General features: G+C 42.9%; 1 protein-coding gene across 4 annotated transcripts in view; it reads right to left on the bottom strand.

Moving 5' to 3' along the window:
• The window catches only part of IPCEF1 (interaction protein for cytohesin exchange factors 1), a 53,684-nt gene extending 30,762 nt beyond the window's left edge, over positions 1-22,922 (bottom strand). The window contains exon 1 of one of the 4 annotated variants that reach the window (XM_083434209.1): positions 22,902-22,922. The gene's annotated coding sequence lies outside the window, so the exon portion shown is untranslated. Of the gene's footprint in view, positions 1-7,890; positions 7,911-8,371; positions 8,464-22,901 lie in introns of those variants that run through there. The other 3 variants (XM_083434210.1, XM_083434207.1, XM_083434208.1) reach the window with 3 other exon arrangements.
• Positions 22,923-23,256: the final 334 nt, after the last annotated feature.

Genomic DNA, 23,256 nt, shown 5'->3' with positions numbered 1-23,256 from the left:
TTCCCTCTGTGAGGGAACATTCCCAGATCCGCTGAAAGAGGCGGTCATTAAGCCGCTTCTTAAAAAACCATCTTTAGACCTGGCCAGTATGGCCAACTATTGCCCAGTCTCAAATCTTCCATTCTTGGGCAAGGTGATTGAGCGCGTGGTTGCTGAACAACTCCAGGCATGCCTGGAGGATGCAGACCATTTGGATCGCTTCCAATCGGTGTTCAGGCCTCATCATGGGACTGAAACTGCCTTGGTTGCACTGGTTGATGATCTCCAGCGAGCTAGGGACAAAGGTGAGAGTTGTTTCCTAGTTCTGCTGGATGACTTTGACTGGCAGGCTAAACCAGGTGAGGGTAGCCAATGGGGCTCAAACTCTTCGTCAGTTAGGGGCTTCCCCTGCATGCAAAGATAGGCTCTGGCATATTAAGCAGATGAGACCAAGAATGGGTCCAATGGTCAAGAAGAGAGTTTCTGTAAGTGCTGTAGAGGGAAGTGAGGGGCAGATGGGGCACATCAACCTGGCAAGGTAGCTCATCTAGGAGAAAGAAAACACTGGTCCTAAACCTCTGCTGCCTTGCAGGATATCTTCAGGAGAAGAAAAGACTCGGGAGTAAACCCTTCAAAAATCCAGCATGGTGTCCTTAAGATGGTTGGATGGCTCCTTGTACAACTCCTTCCAGGATCTCCTGCAGCCAAGCTGGTGCCAAATGCTCTGCTTTCCTTTGAACCACTTCAGCGAAGCTGAGGGAAGTCTTGTCGTCTGCGCAACACAGTGCGTTTCTTAGTAAAGTGGTACCTTGGGTTAAGAACTTAATTCATTATAGGAGGTCTGTTCTTAACCTGAAACTGTTATTATCCTGAAGCACCACTTTAGCTAAAGGGGCCTTCCGCTGCTGCCGCACCGCCGGAGCACGATTTCTGTTCTCATCCTGAAGCAAAGTTCTTAACCCGAGGTAATATTTCTGAAGCGTATGTAACCTCAGGTACCACTGTACAGAAAGTATAGATCTGATGTGTAGAGATCTTTCCCATTCTAATTAATTCAAGAGGGTTCTGGAAGCTTCTGGAAGCTTCTCTCTGCGAAAGAAAGCTGAGTACAGCCAGTTTGAACTGGTTCTGTTACCTCTTTCTGTCAAGATCATGCTGACTATAAATTAGCAGGGCCAGAAGGAGCCTGGGTTTCACACATTCTCTCTCTATCTCTTTTCCTTCTGGTGTGGTGTTCTGTACATAGATAGTGTTAAGGTTTAGACTTCTTATAAGCTATTGTAAGTTTAAGTTAAGTCTGCGGCAACTGGATTTCTTATGGACAGTGCCAATCCTGAACGTATTGGATTTGTGGCCATTATGTTCATTTGCCTTCAGTAGCAGTAAAGCTCTGCTTGATGAAATACAATTGCCTCTGGTCTATTTTGGGGGGGATCCTGCAATGTGTTTTAAGTTTTTGCTCTGCTAACTATGCATTGGAATCTACTCTGGATCATTTTGAGTAGAGTTTCAATGACACCCAAGACCTCTATACACACCGCCCAGGCTTGAGCCTCAGGGAGGTCATGTCAGTGCTACTAATGCACTCCATTGTCTTTTGAGTCGGATGTCAACAAGAAGAAGATTGTATAAATTGTTGATGTAACTGCTAATTCTGCATAACTTTACAGCTGTTATTGATGGGGCGGTGATATGAGTTGCCTCTCTACACAGTCAGATTTAAGGTAAGTCACAGCAACATCCAAATATCTGACACCAGAAATGCTCCTCACTTTCCCTCACCACTTGCTCCCATGGAAAATTCAGAAGCTGCTGTCAAACTTTCAGCTCTACAGGGTTTTTCAGATAACATTTGGATGAAGAATTAATGTGCATGGAGCAGCACTTGGGTGGGGAGGAGTGGGATCATTGGTAAGAGCCTCTCTCCCTGCAATCGGGAACCCAATTAAAGCAGGGTTTCCAATCAAGCAAAGAGAATCTGGCCTGCACAGATTCTTTGACCTTCCAAATGAATGTGCGTAGGTCAGTGCAGGCAGAACCTGCAATTCCGCTCCCTCGTCACTCTGGCAGATTCTTTATAAACCTGACAGTCATGCAGAAAGGGCTAATGACTACAGCTCTAAGGACTGAAAGCTGGGGCTGTCACAGAACACATCGTCACAGTCTAGCTATATATAGAGCTGCATTTCTGGAAATGTACAGCTTGAAATAAATAAATGACAGTATGAATTGCAATTAAATGGTAACAGCCTTCTCTGAATTGCATGGACAGCTGCAGAGACCCTTATGGTGGGAATGACTTGTCAGCAAGGTTTGAAGATTAATGAATGGTGTGTGTGTGTGTGTGTGTGTGTGTGTGTGTGTGTGTGTGTGTACATAGTCAGAAAAGCAGCTCTCCCACCCCCAAATACATATTTTTAGGATTTAATTGAAAATGCCAGGCTGTGAAATCCAAGTGCAACCTTTAAACAGACACACAGAAAGAGGGACTTTCCTAGAGACCCTGAAAAACCTAAGTATGCCTAGTCTTTCCTCTAAAATATTTTCAACATGTGTGCTGATCCTACAATTCACCCAGCTCAAGTAATTTTTTATCTACATTTCTTTGTTTCCTTGCAGTCCTATGTGCTCCATTTCTGTAATTATCAATATTTCACACACCAAGAGGTGCATTTATCAAGATACAATTCTCATGTTGCTTTCTAATATGGGAAAAATCACTGAGAAATTAGTTTGGTGCATAATTCTGTTGTGGTGGATTTTTCAGTTGAGCACGCCCTCATGTGGCAAGAGCCAGCATTTCCCCACTTGATAATGAACTATTGCTTTCAGAGGGGTGAGAGAGCCCTGGGGCATGTCAGAAGAAGATTCTCCCATTGATTGCAGTGCAATACATTACACAATGCATTAAATACACAAAACAGTATGCTATGGCACGAACCGTCCCAGCTCCTACCATACGAGGGCACATCAGATTGGAAGAAATACCACAGAGACCTGGTGCAAAGTTAACTTTCAGTTTAGCTTAAACAAAAAAATAAATAAATCTAACATAACAAATTGGGCCTATATTTTCTGGAACTCGTTGGGATTCAGAAATGCATGTCCATGTGACATTGTGGGTAAAATGCAACACTTCTGCCCTTCAGTATTAAAGTAACACCAGTGACACATTTGGGAGGTTTCTTCAACAATGGCTGTGCCCCAGATGGCAGCTTGTGAGAGACTGCACTGTGACAATGCCCACATTCTACACATGCAGTTGTGAAAACTGCTATATCTTGGTCTTCTGCACCTTTTTCTAGCACGTCAAACTGCAAAAGCCAGCATTGTCAGTATAGGTGCAATCAGTGCTTCTTTTCTTAAAAAATGTTTAGGGGAACTCTCATTTTGACTCAAGTTTAAATCGGGGGGGGGGGGGGATACAGTAAATGGAGAAAAGTACAAAGATTCACAAAATGTTTAGGACTATGCGTACCCCTGCGTACCCCTAGGGGGTGAAAGCACTGGGTGCAATAGATGTTCCTTAGTCATTCCATATATATTCCTATATTCTTGGCAAGTTCATCACTGTAAATGTGTTGCAGTATGGCCTTTAATAAAGAATCTAAAGTCAGATTTTGAACTGTCTCTTACGACTGCTTTTTCAATGGAAAGAAAAAGATAGTTTCACAGGATAAATTCAGCATACACTTTATTCTCAAAGGAAGTGCCGGTCAACCTGATTGTGGTTTCAATACCTACTGAAGACATTACCAAGACCGGTCTTTCCACAGGGACCATTCTAAGCTGTGCCTATTGCCAATTTCATGAAGCAGCAGAACTGTATTGGATATTGTTTTTAGAAGTCAGTACCCTTGTTTTATATGCTGTGATTTGGTATAATATTGTCTTGTGTGTCGTTAAAAAAAAATTGAATAGGAAATCATGAATAAATTATTCAAATAAATAACTATTGGGAGTGAAACTGACAAAGGGATTCATCAAACTTAGCCTGAAGACCAGTTGGCCCTGTGCATTTCCTAATATTTGCACAAAAAACCCCACTAGTGTTATGGTGGCAACGTGACATTAGCATGGGAGAGGGGACAAATGTAACTTAACAGTGACATCCCAGGTACTATCCAATAGGTTCTAGAAATGTTACGCATCCACATTCCAGACGGCACTCCGAAACACAAGGTAAGCTTGGGTAAAAATGGCATGCTGTGATCTGAGTGTTAGAGAAATACAGTGTTCTTGGGACAGAAAGGCCTTCTTGAATAGATGGAACAAAATGAGAGGTTCTAGTTGCACCACAAAGTGATTATCTGGCAAGATCTCCCTGGAATAAGAAGAGAGGGAGCTCTGCACAGAAACTACCCCCAAGTCACGAAGGAACAAAACAGAAGCAATAACATTGTACAGGAAGTAGCCAAAGAAGTCCTACTACTTTAAGAAACGTCCACAAGAAGCTTCCTGTTCATTGCACAAGCGCAGTATCACAATGAAAAGCCGTTACGTGCTGCCCTGTGCACAAGGCAATATGGCATTTGCTTAAACCATCACAAGTGAATCCATTTCACCACCCCCTGCATGATCATCTATTGCAAGCAGACAGATATTTAGCCTACATTATTCGCTCACGGCAAACATCTGCTCTGAAAATCATCCTGGAATTTGTTTAGCATGCATTTAACTGGAGCCATGGGGGCCCAGGCACTCACAAATTTTCAATTAAGGGGCGGGGGGGGGGGCAAGTTCGAATTGGTGGTGCACGTATGTCGCACGGTGTGCTTGTGTCACATGCGCATGCAGCGAGGCATCTGCACAACACATAGCACAGGCATGCCACTGTGGTGTTGCACAGTCCCGGGCCCCCTCTGTCATGCGGGCAAGACAGTGTGCCTGCCAGCCTGGGGGTATCTCACTACTTTGAAGCAGTTGTTTCCAGGGGAGGGGATGAAAGAGCACAAAAGTGTTATAGAGCAGACATCAAACTTAACATGACGCTTGTCCTTGGCTGGTGATCCTGGTCTGCAGTTTTGTGCTCTCTTTTTCTCCAGACTCCTCTGTGCCTTATAGCCAGTAGAAAATATTAGCAGCATGCAGCTGACTTACTGAATGAGGAGCCTTCTGTGCACTAATGCCCATTTACTCTGGGTGATTGGTCTATGCACAGTGCTCAGTTTATGAATGCCCTTTTTAAAACCTCTGTAGAGGTGACAAGCAGGTGTTCCTGCTGATGCTGGATTGTTCTTTTTATCGGCCGATTGCTGATTAATAGTTCAGAATGGTTAGTTAATGTTTCCTCAGTGGGAGTTAATGGTTGGGATTTGGTCACCTGGACACTCCTAAGCATTTTGAATGGTCCAGATAAGTGCCCTGGAGCCAGGAGAAAGTGACAGGTCTCCAGATAGTGGCAGAATGGCATCAGGAAAAGCAGTAGGTAGCTGTTTGTTGTTGGTTGTTTTTTTAAGTAAGAGACTACAGAATTGAAAGTTCCACCCAGGGTTAGATGGAAGGAACTGACAATGCAGCCTGGTGTTTTCCAAAGATCTGCTATAAGAATAGGTAAAGGGTAAAGGGACCCCTGACCATTAGGTCCAGTCGTGACCGACTCTGGGGTTGCAGCGCTCATCTCGCTTTATTGGCAGAGGGAGCCAGCGTACAGCTTCCAGGTCATGTGGCCAGCATGACTAAGCTGCTTCTGGCGAACCAGAGCAGCGCACGGAAATGCCGTTTATCTTCCAGCTGGAGCGGTACCTATTTATCTACTTGCACTTTGACGTGCTTTCGAACTGCTAGGTTGGCAGGAGCAGGGACCGAGCAACGGGAGCTCACCCTGTCGCGGGGATTTGAACCGCCGACCTTCTGATCAGCAAGTCCTAGGCTCTGTGGTTTAACTCACAGTGCCACTCACATCCCAAGAATACTTGTTTGCTTTTTAGGTGGTCTCATCTAGTTTACAAATAACACTAAACCATGTTTTGCTTTGGCAAAGCTTAGTTTGTCAGAATGTCAGAAGCCAGACCAGCGGACTAACTAGGGGGGGGGGGTTCTGCAGTGGTGGAGGAACCCTCTCCAGCATCCAGGGCGGCCAGCCCATACGGACTCCGTACAGAATGTCACACATGCGCAGTCCGTAGGGGCTACCACTCGTGCATGGCGGCTGTACGGGCTGCCGCTTGCATGGTGTCCATAAGGGCCTCCAAGCGCAAGCGACATCCCTTATGGACTGCGCATGTGTGGCGACTGTGTGGGATGCTGCACATACACAGTCCGTACAGGATGCCACTTGTACGGCAACCGTTCAGGCTGCTACACAAGCAGCATCCTGTAAGGACGCCAAGCGAGTGGCACCCATACGGACTGTGCGTGCCCTCAGCCGCTTTACAGCTGGGGGGAGGCAGGGGCCACCTAGTCACCCCTCCCACAGTGGCACCCAGAGTAGCCGGCCCCCCCTTTGCCCTCCCTTCCTATGCCCCTGGATTTCTGGCAAAAAAACACTAAGTGAAACCATGATCTGTTGTTGGCTTATGAACTATGGCTTGCTTTAACTATGGTTTGGCATTATGTCTAAACTCATTAGCCTTGCTTTACTATGGTTCTTTTGGAGACTTTGCCCCAGATACCTGCCAAGGCACAAGGAAAGAGGAGATGAAAACCTAAACAAGCTTTGGTGGGGGTTGTTTGTTTGTCTGTAAGACAAGCCATGGCTTGTTGAATCAATTCTGGTTAAATAAACCATGGCTTAGTGATTTGGGCAAACACAGCCCTTGTCTGTATATTTGCAAATAAAACAAATATTGCTAAGGTACTATAGATTCCCTGTCTTTCATCCAAAGAAAATAAAATTCAGTGCCCCTGGGATTTCTCATTCCTCAACTGCAACAGTGGCAAAGTTAAGTGGTCAGCCATTTGGAAATGTAATAAACCCACTTCTGCAAACATAGAATCTAGTTATCATTCAGCACTACTTCTAAAAGGAGACACTCAGATAAACTTGTGCATTGAATGAACACACACAATTTTTTTTGCAACATGTGTTAACATGCTCACCAGTGCTAGGGTTCCTGTTTTATCAACACAGCTGGGTTTTATCCCACAAACAGTCATTGTTACATGCGTAATTATCATAATCTGTTCTTTTCTGCATTTCCTTTCCTTCTGACTGCGTTGTTCACAATCCACTGCCCCAAACCATGTATAGATAGCCTGCAAGTCAGGATAACACTGGATGAATCTGATGAAGTGGACTGCAGCCTACAAAAGCTTGTGCCAAATTTGCTACCCTTTAAGGTGCCATAAGGCCTTTAATTGCTTTTATTTTATTTTATTGCTGCAAGAGGCTAATACAGCTATTTCTCTGGTGGGGAAATGGATTAAGCTCTGCAAGGAGAGGCTGTGTACACATTGACAACTTAAAACACAGCTGGGTCATTCTTTTTCTCAAAAGCTAACTTGGGGAGAAATGCAGTATCAAAATGCAGCATTTGCTAAGAAGTGACATACAGTGGTACCTCAGGTTACATATACTTCAGGTTACATACGCTTCAGGTTACAGACTCCACTAACCCAGAAATATTACCTCGGGTTAAGTACTTTGCTTCAGGATGAGAACAGAAATCATGCTCCAGCGGCACGGCAGCAGCAGGAGGCCCCATTAGCTAAAGTGGTGCTTCAGGTTAAGAACAGTTTCAGGTTAAGTATGGACCTCCGGAACGAATTAAGTACTTAACCTGAGGTACCACTGTATTAGATACAGGATATATAGGGATTATGCCTAACATGTGCACACTGTTTCTCAGTTTATAGATAACTGAACACAACAGGGACAATTTAATCAAGCACTGGCACTTTCTACCTTAATTTCAATATATGTGCTGTGATCCAGAATTATTCTTATTAGTTATTACATTTATACCCCACCTTTCTTCCAAGGAGCTCAAGGTCGGGCACATAGTTCTCCCCGTCCCCATTTCATCTTCACAACATCCCTGTGAGGAAGGTTAGGCGGAGAGTGAGTGATTGGCCCAATGAGCTTCACGGCTAAGTGCGGGTTTTAACCCTGATGTCCCAGATCCTAGTCAAACATTCTAACCACTCCACACTTGCCTAGGAATAAGTCACACTGAAAATAACGGGACTTAATTCTGATCATATATGATTGCGCTGTAAATCTCATCTCTTTTTTTGTAAAACCTCGTTGGTATAAACTGCTTAATTTTGTCTCCTTCAATCAATCGCAAGCATTGTCTAACCAGAGGAAAAGAGGAAGTAGTACTGATCTTTGAAAAATAAAAGCAACATTATTGTGAATGCATCATAACTCCTAGCCTACTATATCACACAGGAGGTAAACACCAGAACAGCATTTCATTGAAAATTTAGAGGAGCAAGTTGCACATACCCAGGAGTCAGGAATTCAAGAGACCCCCCTCTGGCGCGGCCACTTTCTCTACCTTCTCAGAGGAGACAGGAAACTCTTCTTACTCAAATTGGTTGCAATGAAAGATTACCCAAGAGGAAACTGGTGGAAAAGTCATGAGCAGGCAAACCAAAGAGAATAAGCTGGCTGGCATAACAATTTCCAGTTGAGACCAAACTGTTTTTTGGAGTTGAAGAGAGGGGGCATAATAATTTTGCTCAGTCAAGATTAAGCAGAAGCAGTCAGGTTCCCTAATTCTTAACCTACGTAGCCAAGAAACATATTGAGCATGTGAATTGTGTTGTCATGTTCACTATACAGGCTAACATGACTGTGGACACACAAGAAACGCAGTTGTATTTAATGATGCAACCCAGAGCTATCTCCTTTAACTCCTCCTTTATCCTCTATGTCAGTGTACTTCAACCTCACCATTGGTGGAACCATCTGGGGATGATGGGAGTTGTAGTCCAGCAGCATCTAGGGGGGGGTCAAGGTTGAAGAACACTGCTATTCTGCACCACTAAAATTAGGGCTGCTTTTTCAAGTTCATGTGAATTTGGAATGGGACCTCTGCCCCACTCGCCATCAATTGGCAAGAACTTCTGTCTGTGCGCATTTTAAGCTAAAACAAGTCTTGTCCAACATCTTACATTGCATCTCTTGCACTCTTCTCCTTCTCCACACAGTCCAGCTATTGCATGTACTCATAAGCTTCCTGTCACCTGTCAATATCATCCACACATGACATCCAACTACTGTATCATGATAGGTGTCACAACCGGAAAGCAAACTAAGCTGGTGTGTGGTTCGCACGGAACTTTGCAGGGCACCCTGCCACCCTGTAAGCAAACTTTTTAATAATAAAAATAAAAAGTTAAAGAAGCAGGAAATTGAGGGAATGGCACAAAAGACACAGAGACCCTGAGCCACACTCCTCATTTAAACAGAGCCAGCCTCTCTCACAGAAAAGTCAGTGGAGAGCTGACTGGTTGCTTTTCTTAAGTCACTGACTCTGCTGCAATACATATAGAAGAGAAACCACTAAAGCAGCCAAGGTCAGCCTCCTCAATTTCCCACTGCTTTTCAATGATAATTATTTCCATAGAGACAAGTTTTATGTTTCTTCTTTTTTAAAAAAAAACAACAACCAGCAACACTTAACTCCTCTGCTTTATTCCACTCTTTCAGCACCTGCTAAAAACATTCTCGTTCAGACAAGCCTACCCAGATGCTTAGAAAGTTGAGGTAATTTTAATCAGTTTTAGTATTTTGAGTTCTTTATGTTTGTGATTTCCCCCCTTGGTTTTCTTGTTTTTCTAAAGTTATCTTTTTGCAAGTCGCTTTGCAGGGGGTTTTATACGATCAGACGGCTTATAAATTTTACGAAAATAAATAAATAAAAGCGTTTGAGTGCAGCAATCTAAGTGGTTACCATGAGGAAAGATTGCATCATTTCGTACTTTTTGATTTATAAAAAAAGGAGGGGGAGTAAGAGGCAACAGGATAGAAGTTCATAAAATTATGCATGAAGTGCAGAGAGAGAAGTTTTTGTCCCTCTCTCATAACACTGGTGCCAAAATGTCTTGGGTCAGCCCTGAGGGCAGCACACATAGGTAGCCCTCAGTAAGTCAGGTTTGAGATCCCAATTATCCTGAAAGTGCAATAAGAAAGTTCAGACAGAGCTAGCAGCTCACCCACACCCCTGGCCCGGGTTCCCTGTCAAACCTGGGCATGGTTGGCCAATTGGTGTTAAAGACAGAACTTTCTTTATGTATGCTACAACAGCAGCAAGAATACTCATTGCGAAGTATTGGAAGACACAAGAACTACCCACTCTGGAAGAATGGCAGATGAAGGTGATGGACTATATGGAATTGGTGGAAATGACCAGCAGAATCCGAGACCAGGGAGAAGAGCTGGTGGAAGAAGATTGGTAGAAATTTAAAGACTATCTACAGAAACATTGCAAAATCAATGTCTGTGTTGACATTCCATACTATTGGAGTCATGAGAATGGAAGTTCAGTTACACTGTTCCGTTATGTTGTACTATTGCTTTTAGTCTGTTCTCTCTCGGAGAAGAAGAAAGAAAGAGGAGCCATGTTTCCTTTGTTCTGTAACACTTGTATATAATAAAGTAGCTCAGATGCCTAGCTTCTGCTTGGACTCTGCTACAGTACAGTATTGTGTGCTTATATCTTACAGTATTGTGTGTTGCAGAAGCACATCGGGAAAGAATCATCCTGAGAGTCACTTGTGGGGGAGAACGCAGCTTCCTGGCATTCTCTAGTTGGTGCAAGATGCCCAGCGTGGTTTAATGTACCAACAGTTGGGAGGGGGCACCAGAGTACAAACAGGGCATTTGTTCAGCTGTTCCCTAAGGTCAAATGGCACAACTCTATCTTACCCATGACAAGGGAGAAAGAGCTTCACTTCTACGCACCAAAACTTTGTCACTGGCAATTGCTTATAGCCCTAAGCAGCTACAATATAAGTCTACCCAATTCAACTCTAGTGTGATACCCACGCAAAGTGAACTTGGCGGATGACTCACCAAGGCCCATTGCTCTCAGTAGATCCTCTGTGTGTAATGATTCAGACAGAGCTAGCAGCTCACCCACACCCCTGGCCCGGGTCCCCTGTCAAACCCCTCAACACCAGTCACCCCCACCTACAGCTGTGCTGCAAATAGAAGCCATCCACCCACCAGCCTAAAAACTTGTTTCCTCTATGTAAGGCAGGATTAGCACTCCTCCTCAACCCTCGGGCAGTTTATCTTCAGATTCATTTTTCCCCAGCATGAGATAAAGTATGAAACAGATGTGACACGGGCTCCTGAATTTTTTTACTTAATTTAAAGCTTCCACAGATATGGGAAGGTTTTGTTCTAAATTCATTGGAGGAAGAGCACTGGTGTGTTGCTTAACCCAATCTCCTGTGCCATTTTCCTGATCTAAATTACTTCCCAAGCTACTATTAGCCCTCCTGGGGGGGGGGGGGACAGGAGTACCTGTATCATAGAGGCGGGCAGCCATCAAGGTTATGGGAAATGATCTAATGAGTTTGGCAGGGACACGGGTGGGTCTGTGGTCTAAACCGCTGAGCCTCTTGGGCTTGCCGGTCGGAAGGTCGGTGGTTCGAATCCCCGCAATGGGTGAGCTCCCGTTGCTCTGTCCCAGCTCCTGCCAACCTAGCAACTTGAAAGCATGCCAGTGCAAGTAGATAAAAAGATACCACTGTGGTGGGAAGGTAAACGGTTTACCTTTCTAGGACCACCAAAGGGACGCGGGTGGGACTCTTGGGCTTGCTAATTGCTTCCATTGCTCGCTCCCAGCTCCTGCCAACCTAGCAGGAAAGTTCAAAAGCATGCCCAAAGGTGCAAGTTGTTAATAGGTACCACTCCGGTGGGAAGGTAAGCGGCGTTTCCGTGCGCTGCTCTGGTTTCGGTGTTCCGTTGCACCAGAAGCGGCTTAGTCATGCTGGCCACATGACCTGGAAAAACTGTCTGCAGACGAATGCTGGCTCCCTCAGCCTGTAAAGCAAGATGATCTCCGTAGCCCCAGAGTTGTCTGCGACTGGACTTAACTGTCAGGGGTCCTTTACCTGTACCTTTAGAACCACTGAAGAAGGTCAAGTGGAAAAATTCAAGACAAGGGGAAGGCAACCTAAGGCCCGGGGGACAGATGCAGCCCAATCGCCTTCTCAATCCAGCCCCCGGACAGTCAGGGAATCAGTGTATTTTTACATGAGTAGAATGTGTGCTTTTATTTAAAATGCACCTCTGGGTTATTTGTGGGGCATAGGAATTCATTCATATTTTTTCCCCAAAATATAGTCCGGCCCACCACATGGTCTGAGAGACGGTGGACCAGCCCACAGCTGAAAAAGTTTGCTGACCCCTGCTCAAGACAGACATTTAGAATTTAGGGCCAGGAATCTATCAACCCATGAATTTGTTTTCAGCATAAGTAAAGAGTTTACTGCCATTTCAAAAAAGTTTCCTACTTTTCTCCCGACTCCTCCTTTAGAGTAGCCAATTTAAAAAGAACTTACAGATCAACCAAACAGATTTTTATCTACCTTCTTCCCACCCGCCACTGCATAATGCAGGCATAAACTTTTTTCCTCAGATCAGCTATTTTATTGTCAGTTTTTCTTATCCAACTAATTCTAGCTGTACATACGTGATGTGTTCGTCTTCCAAAAAAACTTTGCCAGCAAGCAACATGGCAACATGCTTCAAAGAATCTTCTTCATAACTCTTAACCACACCTTAATCAATGTTAGCACAACTTATCTGAAATTCTTTGAGCACTCTAAGCAATGGGTCCCAAACTCCCCCCACCTCCCACCCCTTGTAAATTGCTGAGGCTCTTGGCAGACCACTTAAATTATTTTTCTACCTGTTGTAACAATTGTTCTAGGCTGTGTGAGGAGTTAAATGGTTTTTAATCATATTTTTACAGACACAAAACAAACCACCTAAATTAAGCGCATGGACCACAGTTTGGGAACCCATGCTCAAAAGCAAAGAATGCAAGGTTTGCCTAATTAGAAATATTCATTCCAATTCAAGGACTTGCAATATTGCAGCTATCTCTGTAGCGATATATAAAATTACATAAGTCAGAAATAAAAGGCCAACTCTGTCCTTTATTTTGTAATTTTTAGTCTGGAAGATCTTGCACAACACTAATGCTCATTGAATGATTAAGCAAGCAATTTTTAAAAAGTCATTAATTAGATTTTATTATAGACAGACAGACAGATTAGTTTTCAATAACTGCCCTGGTGCATCTGTTCAGGAGCTACTCTTAGTGCTATTTTCTCTTTGCTAGTTTCCACATGGGGGCAGTATCTATTTCTTTACTTTTGCTATTTCATTAGATTTCAAGGTTGGTTAGGATAATTAACAATAGATGTACCACTGGAGTTCAAAAAGCAGCAACATATCTACAGTGTAATGCCAAACATTTGAATCACTCGTTTCCTGAAATGTTTGTTTAACATCATAGCATTAGTATATGTAGCTGAAATTTTTTTACACAGAGAAAACAGTGAACACAGTCCTACTGATTTGAAGGGGAAATATTTAGACCTCAATTCTGTATGTACCATTGTGCTCAATGGGGCTTACTGCTGAGTAAGTCTATCTGCTCAGAATTAAACCTCATTAGGTTCGATGGAACTTATTCCCAGGCAAGTGTGTAAAGGATTGCAATTTAGGGCATTTGTGTTTCTACCCCTATATCTCAAGGGAAGGGTTTGCAAGAGGCCTACAATTTTGTTGTCAAAGACTTCTCTATGATAAGAGTTTTATAGTGATTATTAATGATTGGAAGGAAAATGTAGGTGGTTTATAGACCTTAAAAGCCCCCCAGCAAGCCACAAATTCATCATTCCTTTTGACTGAATGTGGAGGTGGACTTAAATGAAAGTATTTTCCATTTTCATAAAGAAATACAAGTCATAGTACTTGTATTATAAAGGCCCAACATCAAAGCTCCGATTACACACAATACATGTATGCTATAGTACAAACTTTATTCATTTTCAATCCATGAGCTGTTTAACCATTAACTACCATCTAGGCTGCAAAGTCCTTAACCACAAAGGCACATGTCTTTTTATATATATACCTAATAACATTATAACTGGAGGAGAGCATGGTTTGCAATTAGGGTGTGGTTTGTTTTTGTTTTTAATTATATGGGAGCCCCAGGATCCGTTCATCCGCGCCCACAAAGAGTGAGGTTGTGGGAGCCTGTTATTCTCAGGCAAAGCTAAAGGCATGAAGTTATTTTTCTTTTTCTTATAAGCATTATCACAGCAGCAGCAGCAGTAACACACCACCTTCCCCTCTCTGCTGTGCTCCTTGCTTTGGAGGAGCAGCCTGATACACAGAAAGCAAGCAAGTAAAGTCATATGTTCAGGGTAACTCCTGCTCTGTAATCCCAGGTGTATGCATACCACTGCAAGTGTCCTGGAAAAACTGGGGCATCCCATTTTTTTATCATAGGAGAACAGTGACCATTAGGGCTGCTGTGATCTTGTGCAATTTTGTGGCATGATTTCCCCCCAAAAAAGTGTTTTTGGGGGCCCGTGATATCGTGTGGTGCCTCAAAACTCTCAATTTGGGATGCCATCCCTCAAAAAAGCACTTTGAGGGGTTTGAAGTGCAAAAATGCATGAGATCACAGCAACCATTCTCTTGCAATAACAAAAAAGATGGCATCCTGAATTTTGGCTTTAAAGTGTTGGAGGGTACATGTATAGAGATACGTACATATGGCAATACATGTGTGAAGTAAATGTGTTTTGAAGGTGCTCAAAGAATCTCTGAAGGCTCTTGTCCTTACTTTGTTCCTGGAAAGCTGCTTCTGACCAATAATAGCTCAGTTGGTAGAGTGTGAGATGCTTAATCTCAGGGTCGTGGGTTCAAACCCCAGGTGGGGCATAAATTCCTGCATTGCAGGAGCTTAATAATGATAATAACAATAATTTATTATTTATACTCCGCCCATCTGGCTGGGGTTCCCCAGCCACTCTGGGCGGCTTCCAACAAAATATTAAAAATACAATAAAACATCAGACATGAAAAACTTCCCTAAACAGGGCTGCCTTCAGATGTCTTCTAAAAGTCAGATAGTTGTTTATTTCCTTGACATCTGATGGGAGGGCGCTCCACAGGGCGGGCGCCACAACCGAGATGGTGCTCTGCCTGGTTCCCTGTAACTTCGCTTCTCACAGTTACTAGCTTGGACTAGATGATCCTCATGCTCCCTTCCAACTTTGCAGTTCTATGATTCCGTGATTCTGTGATTCTAGGGGTGACCTGGCAAGCTCAGACTCAAAACAATTTCCTGCTTAGACCAAAGTAACTGCTATCTACATTAGGTATGGGGAACATGACCCTCCAGATGTCACTTAACTACAGCTCCCATCATCCCTGCCCATTGGCCACGTCTGCTAGGGCTGGTAGAAGTTGTAGTTTAGTAATATCTGAAGGGCCAATGGTTCCCACTCCCAAACTACAAGAATAAACTCAGAGTTGTTTTGCTTTACAGTGAGCCTATTTAGCTGAGGTAATCATGTTATCAGTGTAATGTCCATGAGGCAAACACCAAAGTACTGCAAGATTTTTCAAGATCCCACTAGTTTTAACTGGCTCTTAAATGCTACACAGTTTAATTTAAGCTTCACATTTAATAGCCCTGCCCTACACAGTGCAAAGAAAATAGGTTACTAAATCTCTGGAGAATAAACACACATATACTGCTAATAACACTTAGCAAGTTACATGTTAATAGTAAAACATATGCTGTGTTTAAAAATAATTTTTAAAATCAGCATCTATACCACAAACATGTCATTCCCAAAGTACTGCGGAAGGAATTATTCCATAAGAATGCTAGGGGTTGCTAACATAAAACCAGAAGTTAGAACCTTTTATTAGCTGTGAGGGCATAACAACTAACAGATATGGCACAATTCTAAGCAAGTTTAATCAGAAGTCAGTGCCACTCTGTTCGATAGGATTTACTTTCAGATATGTGTGTGTAGGATTTCAGCCTAAGAGCATTAATTCCTTTAAATCGTCATGGTTCCAACACAGGTAACTATTTCAATGCCACGTTCATTATTGCCATCTCTGACGACAGAACAATAAAGTTATTTTTATGCTTATTTATAGAGCCAGCAAGGAAAGCATACCACTGATTCTGTTTCTTTGGCCCTCGTGGCATTTGTTTGCCACTCAGTTCTATGCAATATGCATGCAAATGACACTCAGTTTTAAGTGCTGTTTAAGTCACAGGCTGTTGAAGTTCTGGATCAATGTCTGGAGGTGGTAATGAATAAGATGTGAGCTGAATTCAGGCAAGGTCAGTCAAACTACTGATCCAGCAATACAATTCAGCTTGGATGTTGGATGGGGTAGCACCTCCCTTTAAAATGCAGATTTTTAGTCCTGGGGTGCTTCTGGACCCAATACTACCGGCATGATAGTGAAAGGCAGATGTGCCTTTGCCCATTTTAGGCTGGTGCCTCCAGTTTGTCATTCCTAGACACTAGAGATCAGGTCACTGTAACACATGCCTAACATACATCATGTCTGGACTACTGCAGTGTGATCTATGTGGGACTGCCTTTCAAAAGTATCCAGAAACTTCACTTGGTAAGATTGTTAACTAGAGCTGCTAACTGGGAATATTTAACTCCTGTATTGAAAATTGCCTGGCTGCAGCATGTAAACCAGCTGAGGTTTCAGGACTTTGAACTGAGTCGAGAAACAAATTGGATGTCAATCTGGAGGAATCTGATTTGTTTAGTGCTAACCTTTCAAGCCTTTTAGTCTGGAGCCAGGATATCTGAAGGGCCTTCTTCTGTACAAACATGCCTGCTTGCCTCTCATTTGTCCCATTGACCCTGATGGTATCCTTTCTTACGATCAGAGGACATTTTTGGGACTCACAAGGGCACATATTTTGAAGCCTATATTTCCACGCTTTACTTTGCAGCATACTTTGTGGTTTTAAATTTCTGCCAGGTTTCTCTCGCCAAAGAGTCCTTGCTCCAAATCTGTATCTTGGAATCCAGGGAATTCTCTTTTTATACCTATATGTTTTCCTTACCACCAGCCGTTATTGCAAGGAATGAGGGAGAAAGTCTATTCAGCTGGCATTTAAAGGTGAATTTATCTAACCGATAGTTTCTGAACCAATGCCCAAACCAAAACACAGCCATTCATTGAAATTCAAACTTATCCAAATTCTGCATACAGTTCTCCAGCCTGCAAACATGAGAAATTGAGAGGAGCTGAAATTGGCAGATTCTCCCATTCCTAGCTATCATCTCACTCTGCCAGAGGTTTGAATTCCTTTGTATGAGAGAACAGTGGAAACTTATAGTTTCTTTGTAATCTTTGCCTTACTTACAAATATACATGCAGAGAGTGGCTGGGGAAACCCAGTCAGATGGGCGGGCTATCAATAATAAAATTATTATTATTATTCTATTGCAGGCAGAGGTTCCATACAGAGCAAGTTGGGCAGTCTGCCAAAAGCTGCCCTCCAACTCAGGTTTCCATTTAACGCCACCTAGAAGTTCTCAGTTTTCTCTCCTCTTGGTCTGCAAGGCACCCTGCATTCAACCACCAAAAGCTGCCTCCTTGCTTGCTTGCGACTCAAAGCAAGGCATAGAAATGATCTGCATGAGAGGAAGTCTGAGAACTAAACATACAGATGGAATGTGAAATGTATTTCAGCAAATCACATCTCTTCCTCACTGAAATGTACAGTTCTAAGCTGTGAAAATGTCACATTTTGGTCCAAAAATGAGTTGCAAAACTTATCAGATGCCAAAAAACCAGCACGTTGAATCTGAGGCTTCCTTTGAGATGGAGGCTCCAGGCCAAATGGCCCTCCTGATAGGCCTTGGCCATTAAGGAACATTTGTATGCTTTTCTCAAAATAGCAGACTCCCAATCACAATCCTTTTCGTTAAAGCCATAGAGACTGACTCATTTGCAGTGAGCCAGAAAGGGCAAGCTCATAACAAATACCTTCAATTTTACCTAAAGCAAAGCTTTAGAACTGGAGAAACAACCAACAATTTCCTGGTGTATACACACTGGGCTGTTCCACTTCTAGATGTTTGTAGGGAATGCTATTTTTAGATGCTCCACCATACAGACACCCAACAAGTGAAAAGAACCTAGCACAACAGAGGGGAAGTTTTAAACTCAAACAGCTCCCTGCTAGTTTCAATGTGAGACAGTTTTCTTATGTAAAGAAGCCTTTACAAATATGACACACACATCCAACCTGCAATGAAAAGTAGCATGGGGCATTCTGTTATCTACTGCATGTCCATCTAATTGTTGCAGAGGTATAGGTAAAGGTACCCCTGACCGTTAGGTCCAGTCGCAGACAACTCTGGGGTTGCGGCGCTCTTCTCGCTTTACTGGCTGAGGGAGCTAGCGTTTGTCCACAGACAGCTTCCGGATTATGTGGCCAGCATGGCTAAGCCGCTTCTGGTGAACCAGAGCAGCGCACGGAAATGCAGTTTACCTTCCCGCTGGAGTGGTACCTATTTATCTACTTGCACTTTGACGTGCTTTCGAACTGCTAGGTGGGCAGGAGCAGGGACCAAACAGCAGGAGCTCACCCCGTCGTGGGGATTCAAACCGCCGACCTTCTGATCAGTAAACCCTAGGCTCAGTGGTTTAGACCACAGTGCCACCCGCGTCCTAATTGTTGCAGAATTTGGTGCTAAAAACCAAATGGCATTAATCACCATAGTAAAGATTAATGCTTTGACCCAACTTTGATTCACACAGCACTTTCTCCATACATCCAAACAAACGGAAACATCGTCAAGACAATGGTGTTGTGGACAAATATAAAATGTACAAACTGGGCGATAACAGATATCACAGAAGCAATTACTATTGTTGCAACTGCCGGTCAATAAGCCACCACAAGTCCCTTCCAACTCTAAAATTCTTTGATTCTGTGAATAATTGAGTCAAAATAAGCATGTAGATTATTGCTGCTGCAGACATCCATATTAAGACAATAAAGAGATTATGTTTGTCCATATTCTCAAGGATGGCTAGGACTGATCACGTGGAAAATGAGTATTTTTTTGCGAACTAGTCCTAAGCTTATACAGAATTTAGACTAAAGCTGGGAAGATTGTTTATTCCCAGGCTGTTCTTCCATGTTTTAATAAGCTTAAATCCTCTGATCTGAGCCAAGGAAATTGTTTTTACATCATTTTTCTCTCTGATCTGCCCTCCCTACTTGTGTTCTTTTTCTTTCAGACTTTCCAGTTGGTTTTATTTATGTAGAAATACAAGCATGGTAAATTTCAGAGCTATAATTTGTGGCTTCCTGTCTCCAGGATCATTCTGAAGCAGTTCTCATGCGGCCAATTCTTCCAGCTAAATATTTACACATACATACACTGCACATAACTTTTACTTATGGGCAAGCTCTCGACATAGTTTCACATAATTTTTCAGGCTCTACATGTGGTTCTTATCATGACAACATATTGAAAATATGTGCCTACAAAACACATTTTAAATATATTTATACAAGCCATTATGTGCTTATCTTTAAGGCATTTACTATATATAGAAAAAAGGGAAGATTGGATTTCCTGTTCTCATTGCCTGCCCTTAAATATATTAATCATATCCAGGCCCTTGTTTTGGAGTCAAGGCTACAAAGTGTCTTTAAAAATCCCTGCTATGCTTGAAATCCCTAGGCCAATATTGCAATAGGAGCATATGGCGCAAGGCTGGACCTATGCAAGATAACACAATGGGGCCTCAAACAGTCCTTTATATACATTAGAACCACCACAGGACATATTTTCCTATTAGGGTGTTATCTACATGTTGAAAAAATCAATGCAGTAGTCAATGTAAGATGTTTCTCCCAAGCAGCTGTGCCTTTAACATCTGCAGAGCAAATGACAAAACCACTACTACATTCTGTGTTAGCTTTACATCACCCTTGTGACATCAAAAAATGGCAGGTCTGGACTGAAGCTACATTCTCTTGAATAATCTTTCTGAAGCGACTGAAACTATATTCAAGAGGCGTTTTAAGCTTTGGGGTACATACCCCACAGTTTCCCATAAATGCAATTGGTGCTGCATAGAATCAATAGGACAAGGCTTTCTACTGACTTTAAAAAAACTTATTTACCATTAATTTGGTAGAATTGCCCAATGGTGAATTTTTGAAATGCAGGAGGTCATTGCCACACCCCCAAGATAATCTACAGTCATGTGCCCAAGGAGAACCTAAAACTTCAGGCAGCTATGTTGATCTTATATAGTACTGAGACTGGAGAAAGCTGAATGGCTGTGAAAAAAGACTGCTAAAGAGGTCGATCTGGGTGGATAAGCGTATGTGTTCACTGAAAATGTGTCCACTGGCCCCCAAAGGTTTATGATCGCTGCCTTACGTCCATCACAATTGGACTACTGCAATTATTGTGTTCAATACTAGCTACTTCAGAATAAATTTTGGAAGCTGCAATCGTTCCAGAATGCAGCTTCCAGGACATTAGGAGGTGCATCTCCATGAGACCACAATATGCTTAGCCTGCAATTAATGCACCAACTACCAATTTGCCCCTGGGCGCAGTTCAAAATGTTGCTGATTACTTTTAAAGGTCTAAATGGTTGGAGCCGAATACCAGAGGAATCACCTCCTCCCATGCTATCCTGTTTACTTTGTTCACTCTAGGTTCACTCTGTTGGAGTGTTGATGCTGTGAACCTTCCATCTTATGCTCAGCGTGTATACAGTGGCATAGTGCGGGTTGCCAGAGGCCGGGGCCACACGGAGGGAGGGATGGGAGGGAGGGAAAAGGACAGAACATGCATGCACGCTCAACTGCTTAACAGCAACGGAGTCAACCAGGAGATTGTAGCTGCAGAGATAAGAAAAGAAAAGACACTTCTGGAGAGGTAACTTCCTGGTTCGCATGGAGAAGCCGTTTTCAATGGAGCCCAGCAATGGAAGTGTGCAGCTGTATTGAGGCAGCATGAGGTTTTGAAAGTTTGCACCCCCAACAACTTTCAGCCGGGGGAAACTGCCCCTGTGCCCCCCCCCCGCACACTATGCCACTGCATGTATATACAGTGGTACCTCGGGTTACAAACACCTTGCGTTACAAACACTTCGGGTTACAGACTCCGCTACCCTGGAAATAGTACCTCGGGTTAAGAACTTTACCACAGGATGAGAACAGAAATCGTGTGCTGGCAGCAGTGGGAGGCCCCATTAGCTAAAGTGGTACCTCAGGTTTAGAATGGTTTCAGGCTAAGAACGGACCTCCGGAACGAATTAAGTTTGTAACCAGAGGTACCACTGTATAGGTAAATAAAACCTTATAATCACAGAAATGCCATCAGTTCCTAGTGATCTTAATTCCAAGAAAACCCAACCAGCCTCTCACCACCTCTCTGATGGTGTAATAGAGGGGGAAGCATTCTTCAGGGCATAAAGAATGATGTTGTCTGCCAGAGCATTGGGGAATTGGCTGACCTCCCTTGCTCTGGCAAGTGAATGAGGAGATAATGAAACATTTCAAGTTTGTTTGTGACAGATTAGCATAGAGGAAATCAGAGAATGTGGAGAGTTATCAAACAGAGGCTCATTATGGCTTTGATTTTCTCTTATTTGGTTCCTACATCATGCTAATAGATTAAATGTTAACACATTTCTGCAAGTTTGTATGCATTTTTAAATTAAAAGAAAGTGAATGCATTTCAGTTGGCTGAAAATCTTTTGTTCAACCACAGAGTTATGCTGTCTAAAGTAAGCACAGCTGAGTTCAGTGGAGCTTACTCCCAGGACTCTGCATAGAATTGCAGTTCTTCTTATCCTAATAACCTGTGTGCATGAATGTGTGTGAATATCTATAAATATATTGTTATGCACACCCAAATAAGACCCACAGGATCAAAGGGGAGTTGCTTCTAAGTAGGTCAGCAAAGGGCTACAGCTGTGGAGAGCAATCCTGTGCACATTTACTCAGAAGTAAATTACACAGGAGTTCAATTGGATTTACTCCCGTGTAAATAGGTATAGGAAATTGCAGATTTGCTCACACAATCCTGTGAATTACATCCTTAGTTTGCGTTCTGAAACTCTCTTTTAAGCCTTCTCTTCTGGATGAATGGGAGAAAAGCTAATGCTAAAAGCCATGTGTTAGAAAACAAATAACCCGGAAAAATAAGTCCTATTTTATTCAAGCTACTTGTTTTAAGCATTTTTCCCCGCATGAACTTTACCAAAACACACATACAAATACTGCTTTGTGCTTCCCTGAATGCAGTCCACAGTGACTGGCCCAAATAAATATCAACACTATGTCTATTTGAGGAAACAGAGAAAGAGCCTGTTGAATATACAGACAGTAGCTGATTCTGGTCATAGTAGAGATCTGCAGTCCTCATTGCACCAAAGGCCTATTAATCTCACTCCACTATCTTATCAAGGCAGAGCAGATCTCTAGTTACTGGTCTGCTCCACAACTGTGCACAGACTGCAACTTTGCATACATGGAAGTCAATGGAATTTTAAGAGACCTAACAATAGGCAAGATTGCACCCTTTACAGTGGTACCTCGGGTTAAGAACTTAATTCATTCTGGAGGACCGTTCTTAACCTGAAACTGTTCTTACCCTGACGTACCACTTTAGCTAATGGGGCCTCCTGCTGCCGCCGCACTATTTCTGTTCTCATCCTGAAGCAAAGTTCTTAACCCGAGGTAATATTTCTGGGTTAGCGGAGTCTGTAACCTGAAGCATCTGTAACCTGAAGCGTCTGTAATCCAAGGTACCACTGTATTTTCAATAAGAAAGCATGAAAATGTTACATTTGTCCAAGGTTCATTAATTTTGCAGCTAGGTAACACTGTAACGGAATAGTTTACGCAGGGGAAAGTACCATTACTTCAACCACAACAAAGCCCAGATCTTACCTACGCTTTGTGTGCCTTTCTCTGTGGCTGACTTTTTAAGCTTCAGAAAATTATTGAGGCAAAATGTTCGCTTCTCTTTAAGGTGCAGTCCTGAGACATCTTGACATTTTTTGGTAGCTGGGGAAATCTCTATAATCCCACGGCACTTAGTAAAACTCTTTTACACACTCTTCAAATTTGGGAAAGTTCCTCTCTTGCTTCTCTAATTTCCAGTTTTGTTATTGCTGTAAAGCCTCCATTGTTACGCACATGTGCTATGTATATGCTACAGGGCTACCTGGAAGGAAGTGGTCTCAACATTTAGAGAGTTTGCACTCTCACATTGGTCAGTTTGTAGAGCATATTCTAGGACCCT

This window comes from Podarcis tiliguerta (assembly GCF_965153285.1).
Source record: "Podarcis tiliguerta genome assembly, chromosome: 3".
Taxonomy (NCBI): Eukaryota; Metazoa; Chordata; class Lepidosauria; order Squamata; family Lacertidae; genus Podarcis; species Podarcis tiliguerta.
The sequence above is the reverse complement of the archived record's forward strand: the minus strand, read 5'-3'. Positions and strand labels throughout refer to the sequence as shown.